The 12,222-nt window shown below is 33.6% G+C and overlaps 1 pseudogene; it reads right to left on the reverse strand.

Annotated features, from left to right (window-relative positions):
• Nucleotides 1-4: 4 nt before the first annotated feature.
• LOC134248520 (neuronal acetylcholine receptor subunit alpha-2-like) lies at nucleotides 5-2,857 on the reverse strand (annotated as a pseudogene).
• Between the last annotated feature and the right edge of the window lie 9,365 nt (nucleotides 2,858-12,222).

Consider the following 12,222-nt stretch of genomic DNA (forward strand, 5'->3'; position numbering starts at 1 on the left):
GTTACAACCGGGTCATTGTCGCTTTCTTGGATTGACTCTGGTGGATTTTCTTCTCGTTCTCCAGATGTTTCGTAGCTTTCGTTTGAGTAAACAGATTTATCCTTTGTGACGTTCACTTGTTCCTTTTCAGACAGCACTTCCTTTGGAGGATCATCCGAGGACTCGATGTGTGCATCATTCTGGAGAAGACCTTTAGAAGTGGTATTGGAAGACATCTCTGGCATCTGTAACGGCTCGAGGCCTCTGAATCTGTCCAGTGTCTTTCCACCTGATGGTAAGATTATACGTCACCACTGCGTACCTATCTGGACAACAGGCGTACTTCTTCAACCTTCTGTGAACGGAGGATCCGATGATGGCGATTTTAGGACTCCTCTTCATATTCAGACATATCTAATCTTCCCTGAGTGTTGTTCAAGTCCAGCTTTCTTATGTCATGTGTCCAGGAACCAAAAGTCCAAATGCAGTGGAAAACCTCTCCGTTGGGCGTGCATTGTGTGGTCAGGCGGGTAGGAGGGATGTACACCACTTGTCCAGTGTGGTACACAACCAAAGGGAGATTATTATAAATCAGTCCAGAGTTACCTCCAGCACTAAAAGTAAATGTAATAAAATTAATGAAAAATCTATTTTTAAAAAAGATGTTCTTTTCTCAGTATCAATCGTTTTATTAAATTCACGGTATATGTGCAATATCGATCCACTTTCATGAAAATTAATTACATGTACTACCGGGAAAAATCCTTCGAGTCTGGTCTATATTTTGTGATATATATTTTACACTAGAGCTTTCCTGCTGGGACTGCTATCTCACCTAAATTTAACAGGAAATGTTTGATGAACAATATATGCAACATACCAGAAATTAGCTCGATCCTCTCCTTGGCCCCCAATAAAGATTATATTGATAAACTGTCAATTTTTTATATAAAAATCTATATACTCAGTAATTCTGATATTAAAACGAGCAAGGGTATAAACCATTTTTTTACAAATCCGATTTCCGTGGTCTTTAACGTGTTCAAATGGAATACTGTTTTGATATCAATACACCGTCTCAGAAAAATACACATGTATGCATGTAAGTTTTTTCTCCATCACTTACAATTACCTTACCTTCAAACGGAAATCTTATCAAATACCTTATGACGAATTGACAAAATATTTACAGTACTGACTCAGAAGTACAATGTACTCACTTGTTGAAATTGACAATGTCGGGTTTCCAAACTTTTGATGGATCAAGATTGAGTGAATCCACGTCTTCATGGTAAGACTTGTCCCATTCTAGACGTGGGTCCTCCCACGATATCACTTGCCAAGTGTCAATCACCAAGAGATTGTCCACCTTTGAAATATTTTAAAAATCATACAAAGGAATAGTTTATATAAATGGCATTTCTGCCCAAAATTTAAAGTTTTCAAGCAACATGAGTAACAGAAAACTTCAGCATTTTTGACGATAAAACAGTGAACGGCAGCAGATTTTAAAAACCTATTTAATCTTGAAATCGTTGAGAAAATTTTGACAAACCATCTTCTAATGAGATTTCTGAAAACATTTTAACTTATTTTTCCCACTTCAAATTGTAGAATTATAGAACTTCATTCCCTTAAAAAAGAATGTGGATATACCTACCAGACTTATCACCCTGTTTATGGAGAGCTGATGGGAAACTTTTACGACTGGTTTTCGCTTTGTGGCAGGTCTGGCCTCACGATAGTACTCGTAAAACAAGTCATCCATGACGTTTGTTTCTGGAACTTCATACGCCTCTGTGAAATAAATGATTCAGAAATGATATTCTCATGCACTAAAACATCAATATTGTAATTTTTTGCCCACTGCTAGTGGGGTTGTTTTGTAAACTGTTAGTTCATATTTAACCAATGCCATAACCTTTGCAGGATTAAACCTGTCTATAGTTTATTTTGCACGTGTTCTCTCATTTTATACCAGACTGACATTACAACTTTAAAATATTATAGTTGTATAATAATTGTGGGATTTTTTTTATCACAGATGGGAATTTTCAAAAAGAAGTTTGACAAAACAGAAAAATCGAAACATGATATAAGGCTGAAAACTTGATAATCTATTGCAGCCATCGTACAATCTTGCATCACACGAGGAACGTTTCTCGTTTTTTGAGTGAGCTGTAATTATAGTGGGTTTTCGTTAACTGAAATACTTGAGTAGTAAATAAAGCATAAAAACTAAAAGCATGCACGAAACACGTAATCTAGGACAAACGTATTGATAAGATGTAAAAACAGACATTTAGGGTTCAAAGAAGATATTCTGTCAGAACTGAAAAGTATTCGAGGCACACAACAAGTGTCTGACTTAATTACAATGTATTCCTTAATAAATAAAATTATTTTACGTTTTGAAAGACATCCTTTAGATTTTAACTTCAATAAATCGTACTTTTATCAATTTGTCTCTCTGATGCAGAAGCTTTTACTTCTGTTTATACATGTTATTCGACACATTGATATTTTGTTTTTTCAGAATTAATATTCAAGTACACAAATTGCAGTCAAAGTGATCAAGTTTGAGAATAAACGCCCCAAATCGAATGCAGAATTCAAAAGTAATACTTACCACAAATGAAAAGCACAAAAACGCAAAAATTGGCAATGAAATTTAGCATCTCCATTAAGTGAATTCAACGATATATAATTATACGATTTTTAAAAATTTGGGTATATCTTAAAAAATATCCCAAAAATCAATCAACTCAATTCAAGATGTCCAAAAAACGAGCATTCAGGAATGTCTTATGTATATTTAAAATAAGACAAGGAAACAAAACACCAATTCTCTTGCAAAACCAAAAACAAAGTAGTCTGAAACTGTGAGTGATGCCGCTATAACTGATTCGAAAATGGTTCTGTGTAACCTTTAAAATAAATCAATTGATGTCAACAACAGGGGGCGCTTTAATCCATATTCTCACGCAAATTTCAACTCACCCCACTCAAACACGTGAGAGATTTCTGAACGAGGTCAACGGGTTAATTGTTTTTGCGTCTTAAATTTTATCATGTTGTGTAACGTTTGGTAAAATAATTAAAATATGTCCTATTACATCGCTCGTTTTATATCTTTCTGGAAATTCACGCAATTTTTGGATTCAAAACTTACAAACCATTGAAAAATGCCACCCTTTTTTTTTTTTTTTTTTTTGCTTTGAATTTCTTACCTTGGACTGGCGCTCTGAAAATCTACTTCTATTTTTGTTTTAAAGTTCTTGTTTTCCCAAACTTAAATTTTGTCGTATATAGCAATTCTTAGAAAATCGCCAAGCAGAATGGTCAATGAAGGACATACCATAATCATTGCACCGGTCCCTTCTCGCTATTGAGTTTAAATTGAATTATATTTGATGGTCCAGTTGTACTTATTTCATGTATTATTTTTTATCGTTCACATGCCGGTACTGGAAGCATGTTACATGTAGGTATACATGATGTAAGCCTCCTTTTATTGATAGAGTTGACATCGATGCTTCATTGGTTTAAGGACATACGCAAGGTACCTTACCTACTGATAATTTTTTTAAGATATTCTAAATTTAAACTTACAATACCATTACATGTTCTTAGACAAAAAATCAGCATGCGTTACCAGGGTTTTTGAAAAGATATCAAATTGTGAAATTTTTTGCATTATTCAAAGGAAAATGTACAAAAACTACAAAACATATAAACTCCAGATTTTTTTTCATCTAAAATTGTTTTAGAAGAGGTGTACAAATCCATATATATAAACATTAAAAGTATTGCACACGGGTCTTTAACTTAGTGGAACTCTTCAACTCCAGGGAAGAAGCTAATAAAGTTCAAACTACGTTGCTTATGACCTTAATTACCGAGAGGTGTAGAATCAAAGAATTAAAAACAAAGTGAGGATTGGGATGAGATAAATAAGGCTGAACCTGGCAACTTCGTTTCTTTGGAATTTACTGGTATTTGATACAATGGCGTATAATTAATGATCTGGGATATTACTTATATCTGAAAGATTATGGCTTAAGTTTTGAAATATCATATACTACTTGTATCTGAAAGATTCTTTTTGTTTTGAAACAATTTTTTTTTTCAAAATTCCGATACAAATATATGAATCTTCTACCGATACAATCTTGAACGCATTTCAGACGGCGCGTACCTGCTGTTGTATGTAAGAAATCGCGGGCAATGACCTTCGGCACATCTATATCCATGCATTACGTCAGTTAAAAATGAGGGGTCATGACCTAACAATAAGTCTGGGTTTTGTTTTTGTTTTTTTTTTTTTAGTTTCACAAGCAGGGTAAATCCCCTTTTCCGACGCACACCTTGAAAAAGCAAAGGATCTTGACCCCTATATTTAGTGAAACAAAATGAATTCTCTGAATCCCATCTGAAAACATTTTCAGTTCAGTTTGATTAATTCTTTGTAAGAATCCACTGGCTATGGTTATGACATATACTCATATAGGCATGTTTTTTATCTTACCCCTTCTTGTTACATCTATTTGGTTAATGATAAATTTATTTTTAGTTCAGCAGGCATGTTCAGAAAGAAAGCTATTTAAAGATTCATGTTGTCCTATGAATACATGTACGGTTTATCTTAAATTAATATAATATATACTTATAGAAGTTGTGGTTACAATGTTTGACCAGTTGCGGCTGTTTTCTTGATAGTTGTTTTTTTTTTATCACTTCGCCCATGCAGAAGCTTCTGAATTTCCTATCTGGATTTAAAAAAAAAATCAGTATTCTTCTCTCAGAGACAATGGGACTGCTCATAGTCAATTTGTGTGACTAAAAGCATGCGCGGATCTAGAGGGGGGTCAGGGGGTCAGGACCCCTCCTGGAATTTACCAGGTTAAAAAATGTATATACTAAAACAAGAAAAAAGTTACCATGGCCCCCCCTGGAAAACGCTGGTAAACGCGACTATGTGTGAAATCGGTATGAAAAGTGAAAGATTTGAGGCAATAGAAGTCACCACTAACACCCCCCCCCCCCCCCCCCCCCACGAAATAGGTTTTGGGTTTTACGTTTGGGCCAGTTTTTTTTTTGTTGTTTTTTTTTTGTTTTTTTTTTTGCTTGTCAAGAAATTTCTGGGATTGGATTTTTTTTTTTGGAACCCCCCCCCCTGGAAAAAATTTCTGGGATCCGCGCCTGAAAAGTGAAAAATATTCACTTTGTACAAAGATCGAGGACTTTATTCTAAATGTTTGTTTGCATGTCGAATGTTGTGTAGATACGTTACGGGTTCGAATCCCGCCACTGCCGGGGGGGGGGGGGCGTGACGAACGGTCCTTCGGATGAGACCTTGTAAACCGCGAGATCCCTTGGTGCAGTAGGTGATGGCACGATAAAAATCTCTCACTGCTCAATCGCCTTAAGTGCCGAGTATATTAGGTCAAAAGAGTTCCTATCGAAACTGGCGTATTGCAGCTCTCCTCCGGCAAGTTGTGATCAATATATCTCCATACGCATAAATTAAAAATTATAGAGAGGAACGTTGAACAACAAACATCAACAGGAAACCCCTTCGTATAAGAAATAAATTTTGACCTTGACCTTTTGGCATGAAAATCAACACCAACTATGGTCATCTTTATAAATGTCATTTGGAGTTGTGATAAATAGGCCTATTACATGTCATCAAAGAAACTGAAAGTTACCATCCGGAAAAAATGGCGTTTTATAAAGCGTAAAATTTACTTAAGCTGTCCGTACCATGGTTACACAGTATAACTTGGATATCTATATTTCCAGCCTTGAACTTTGACTTCAAAATCACTCAAGTGATCACGAGATTATTCTTTGGGTCATAGGATTAGCTAGGAGATTGTGGGGGAAAGTAATTGAAAAGCTCAAAACTTGTAAAAATGTCCTTTAAGGTAGGTCCGTACTTTCAGAATTTTCTGTCAAACTTATGGAACGCCGTCACTGCCTTATAGCAGAACACTACAATTGCATTGAGTCAACTTTCCATTACATTTTGTCAACTCTTTATGACATTTACACACACTACTATTGCGTTATGTCAACTTTCTATAACATTATGTCAACTCTTTATGACATTTACACACACTACTATTGCGTTATGTCAACTTTCTATTACATTATGTCAACTCTTTATGACATTTACTCACACTACTATTGCATTATGTCAACTTTCTATTACACTATGTCAAATCTTTATGACATTACCTCGCACTTCAATTACATTGCGCCAATCTTCCGTTGCATTATATCAGCTCTTTATGACATTAAGTCAAAACAATTTTACGTGGTGTAAAGATGTTTTTATATAATTTCAACTCATTATTACATTATGTTCACTCTCTGCTATTTGGTCTAAGCAGTTCATTACATGATGTGAATTAATCTTTAATTCAATATCAAGTCGCTATAACATGATGTCAGAATTTCATTACTTGATGTGAAAAGAATTGTCACATGTGGTCAATTCTTCACTACATTGTGTCAACAATATGCTGACCACGGGAATCTATTACATGATGTCAATTTTCCCTTATTTTTTGTAAAATCATTATTATGTTATGCCATTGTATCTTTACACTGTGTCTAAAATGCTTAGCCTCTTGTTAGTATATCTTAGAATATTTCAACTCTTTATTGTGTGACGTAAGGTTTACGTTATGCCTAAAGTTTGTTTTGTGTTTTTAGATATTACATGCATATATGTTAAACATGCAAATAATTTAAATTAAACATATCAAATATTAAATTATACACAAGACTTAATTAATCCTTAACTAAATATCAGGTTAAAACTTATAAATAGGATTATGTTCCGTGGAATCCTTATTGACGATTCATGCGATTGTTTTTTTTTAACGTCGAAATTCAATTAATTATCGCAAATCAAATAGTATGTGTCATGCAGCAATATTTTTCTTTTTATTTTGAATTGTTTTAAAAAGCCCTGAAACTTCTAATCTAACTACAAAACATTGTCCTAAGCTTTTTTATCTGTCTTTAACCCTCCCTTTTTTTAAAAGTGTAAACACATCGAATTGCGTACGTGCACTGGTGGGTGGGTGGGGAAGGGATCCCGCCCTCCAATCTTTAGTGACCAAAATATGCACGAAATTAATCAATTGGTTTTACTTTGTAGGACATTGCATTAGTTTCACATAAAGTATAACTGAAATAAATTGAAAACGTTTTATATATATATATATATATATATATATATATATATATATATATATATATATATATATATATATATATATATATATATATATATATATAAAAAAAACCCTAAAGCCTTAGAGCTTCCAGGCTTTCACCCCTGGTCCCCAACTTAGACACCATACCGTCCCCCTACAGCTACTCTTTTCAAGAACCCAAGATTGCCACTGATATGTGCCCATGTTTACTGAGGCATGGTCAGTTGATTTAAGTGAGGGACTGGTAGATTTTTGGTGACAGAATTCTGGTCCTGGAATACTAGTAGTTGAAAAATGACTGATTCCAGTGACGTTGCATCGTCTTAGAAAGTTGGGGGAGGTTTGTCAGCCAGAAAAAAAAATAACGTACAGGAAAAAGCAAAAAAAAAAAGATAATAATAATTTGTCCAAACTTGCAAATCCTATTTCGGGTGAAAAGGGGGAGGGTCCAATTTCGATCAGTCCTCAAAAAAATTTCCAAATATACTACATTACCCTTATACTTCAGCAAAAAGTGGGTGCGGAATTTAAATGAACATTTTCTATAATAAATTTATGTCTGGAAAAAAAGAAAGTCAGACCCCCCTCATATAATGCGTCTGTCCTAATTAATCAGGACCCCCCCCCCCCTTCCCAGTGGTGAAAACACGGTTATCAACTTTGGCATAATGTAAATGTATTTTACAGCACGTAATGAACATTTGTAATCAACGTGATAAAGAGTTAATACAATGTAAAGATAATTTTAAATCACATAAGAAAGAGTTAACATATTCTTATCAAATATCCACATAAAGGAATGGAGTTTTGACATAATGTAATAAAGTGTTGATATAATATGGAAACGCCGGACTGTTCCTCCATAATATATGTTCACATTATGTTATAAACCTTTATACATCACGTAATAAAGCACTGACATAAAGGTAAGATGTATTCACCTTACATCATTATGACCTCGGCGTTAAAAAAGATACATTCATATCACGTAATAATGGTTTGTTATCATAGAAATATACACTCACAAAAGGGAATGGACTTTGACTTAAAGTACTGATAAATTTAATCATAGAACACTTGTAAAACGAAATTAACTTGACGTAATTCAATTTTGACGTAACTTATTAAAGAAATGAAATAATATAAAGAAACATTCAGTTCACGTAATAAAGTTTTAACACAATGTAAACATACTTTCACTTCACATAATGAACTTCGAACTTCACCTTATAAAGTGCTGACATAATGGAAGAATGTGTTTTCTTCATGTAATGCAGCATTGACATGATGTAAAGATTTTTTTACATCACCCCAGAAAAGTTGACATAACGTAAAGATATGTTCACATCACGTAATGATAGATTGGCATAATGAATGCATAGTTTTATGCTATAAGGCAGTGATGGCGTTCCATACAAACTGATATATTTTTTAATTTGAATACCTTGAATAAATCATAAACTAGCTTAACATCCATAAAAGACATATCTTTGCAGGTTAATTTTCATACAACATATCTCAGAGCATATACCTCTAAAAACTCAACGTCCAAAATTGAACATAAAGAAGTGTGATATCATATTTATGTTCCCCAAACGAAGTTGGGGAACATATTGTTTTTACTCTGTTTCTTATTATTATGTTCCCCAAACGAAGTTGGGGAACATATTGTTTTTACTCTGTTTCTTATTATTATTATTAAGGTCTTCCGTTTCAGACGGAAGACCTTATAGTGATTCTACTGTTTTTTCTTTTTATTATTATTATTATTATTATTTTTTTGCCTTTTTGTTTTGACGATTTCTCAGAGATGACTGGACGGATTCAAATGAAATTTTTAGGGATGATAGAAAGTTAAAATGTCTTTCAAATGCATTTTTCAGTTTTTTAAAATTCATTTCCGGTCGTCAGATATGTCCGATTTCCGCTTTTTTCAAAAAAGTTTTGTCCGAGTCATATCTCAGATACGGTAAGAGATTAAGACACCAAACTTAAAAGAGTAATAGATCTTGATAAGTAGGCAAAACCAATTGGGTTAACATCGTCCGCCGTCACTTCCGGTTGTCACAGGAAGTGATCAAAGAAATCGGAAATTTCAACTTTTTCTTTTTTGAAACTTTTTTGCTTCACATTATAGCACCTTATTCGTAGTTTCGAAATATGTCAGTCTCATTGGAAACAAAAAAGACAACTTCTGGTTATAAGAGAAAAACTGCATATTTTCAGTATTTTTCTTTCCCATAAATATTTTTTATAGATAAAGTATTTGTAATGATTTTTGGATATGTTATTTAAACTGCAAATGACTACAGTTACGTCAAACATCTTTGTAAAATTCACTTCCGGTTGCGTGATTTCTTGTCCTCAAAATGAGAAGTTATTATAGCCATATCTCGGAAATGGTAAGAGATGAAGACACCAAACTTATAGGAGTGATAGATCTTGATGAGTAGGCAAAATCAGTTGTGATAAAATTGTCCGCCGTCACTTCCGGTCGTCTCAGGAAGTGGTCCAAGAAATCGAAAATGTCAACTTTTCTTTTATGGAACGTTTATTGCATCACATTATAGCATCTTAATTATAGTTTCAAAATATATCAGTCCCACCTGAAACAAAAACGACAACTTCCGGTTATAAGAGAAAAACTACATAATTTGAGTATTTTCTTTCCAATATATATTTTTTATAGATAAAGTGTTTGCAACGGTTTTTGGATATGTTATTCAGACTACAAATGTCTACAGTAACATCAACTATCTTTGTAAAATTCACTTCCGGTTGCATGCGATTTCCTGTCCTCAAAATGAGAAGTTATTATAGCTAGATCTCGTAAACGGTAAGAGATTAAGGCACCAAACTTTTACAAGTGGTATATCTTGATGAGTAGGCAAATCCATGGGGGATAAGATCGTCTGCCGTCACTTCCGGTCGTCACAGGAAGTGATCAAAGAAGTGCAAAAATTCAACTTTTCTTTATGGAAACTTTTTTTCATCACATAATAGCATCTTATTTGTAGTTTTGAAATATGTCAGTAACGCCGGAAACAAAGAACGACAACTTCCGGTTATAAGAGAAAAACTACATAATTTGAGTATTTTTCTTTCCTGTAAATATTTATATAGATGAAGTATTTGTAATGATTTTTGGGTATGTTATTTCGACTGTAACTGACTACAGTAACGCCAAATATCTTTGTAAAATTCACTTCTGGGTGCGTGATTTCCTGTCCTCAAAATGAGAAGTTATCATAACTAGATCTCGTAAAGGGTAAGAGATTAAGACACCAAACATTTACAAGTGGTAGATCCTGATGAGTAGGCAAGACCAGTTAGAAAAAGATTGTCCAAAGTCACTTCCGGTTGTCAAAGGAAGTGAACAAATAAATAAAAACTTTTCTTATGGAATCTTTTTTAGTAATAAATTATAGCATCTTTTTTGTTGTTTTGAAATATGTCAGTCTCACTAGAAACAAAATCGACAACTTCCGGTTATGAAAGAAAAACTGCATAAATTTAGTATCATACTATCCCATAAATATTTTTGATAAAAATTAAGAGCATTTGAAATGATTTTAGGACATGTTATTCAGACTGAAATGTCTAGAGTAACCTCAAATATCTTTTCAAAAAATTACTTCCGGTCACGTGATTTTTTGTCCTCAAAATGAGAAGATAATATTACGAGATCTCTTAAACTGTAACAGATCAAGACACTAAACTTATATGAATAAAAAACCATGAAGATTGGGCAACACATATAGGGTAAAATGCGTCCGCCGTCACTTCTGGTCGTCACAGGAAGTGATAAAAAAATTGAAAATGATTTTAGTACATGTTATTAAGGTTTCCGTTTCAGACGGAAGACCTTATAGTGATTCTACTGTTTTTTCTTTTTATTATTATTATTATTATTTTTTTTCCTTTTTGTTTTGCCGATTTCTCAGAGATGCCTGGACAGATTCAAATGAAATTTTCAGAGATGATCGAGTGTCAAAATATCTTTCAATTGCAGTTTTCAATTTTTCAAAATTCACTTCCGTTCGTCAGTTATGTCCGATTTCCGTTTTTTTCAAAACATTTTTGTCCCAGTCATATCTCAGAAACGGTAAAAGATGCAGACACCAAACTTATAAGAGTAATAGATCTTGATTAGTAGGCAAAACCATTTGGGTTAACATCGTCCGCCGTCACTTCCGGTCGTCACAGGAAGTGATCAAAGAAATTGAAAATTTCAACTTTTTATTTTTTGAAACATTTTTGCATCACATTATAGCATCTTGTTTGTAGTTTCGAAACATATCAGTCCCACCGGAAACAAAAACGACAACTTCCGGTTATAAGAGAAAAACTGCATATTTGCAGTATTTTTCTCTCCCATAAATATTTTTTATGCGTAATGTATTTGAAATGGTTTTTGGATATGTTATTTAGACTGCAAATGTCTACAGTAACGTCAAATATCTTTGTAAAATTCACTTCCGGTCGCGTGATTTCCGGTCCTCAAAATGAGAAGTTATCATAGCTAGATCTCGTAAACGGTAAAAGATAAAGACACCAAACCTATCTAGAGTGATAGATCTTGATAAGTAGGCAATATCAGTTGTAATAAGATCGTCCGCCGTCACTTCCGGTCGTCACAGGAAGTGATCCAAAAAATCGAAATTTTCAACTTTTCTTTATGATACTGTTTTAGCCTCACATTAGAGCATCTTATTTGTTGTTTTCAATTATTTCAGTACCACTGGAAACAATAAGAGACAACTTCCGGTTAAAAGAGGGAAACTACATAATTTCAGTATTTTTCTTTCCAAAAAATATCATTTATTTATAAAGTATTTGTAATGATTTTTGGATATGTTATTCAGACTGCAACTGTCTACAACAACATCAAAAATTTTTGCAAAACTCACTTCCGGTCGCGTGATTTCCTGTCCTCAAATTGAGAGGTTATCATATCTAGATCTCGTAAACGGTGAGAGATTAAGACACCTTACTTAATAAAGTGGTTAAT

Source organism: Saccostrea cucullata, unplaced genomic scaffold (genome assembly GCF_032062105.1).
Source record: "Saccostrea cucullata isolate Sc308-1 unplaced genomic scaffold, CSIRO_AGI_Scuc_v1 ctg1931, whole genome shotgun sequence".
NCBI lineage: Eukaryota > Metazoa > Mollusca > Bivalvia > Ostreida > Ostreidae > Saccostrea > Saccostrea cuccullata.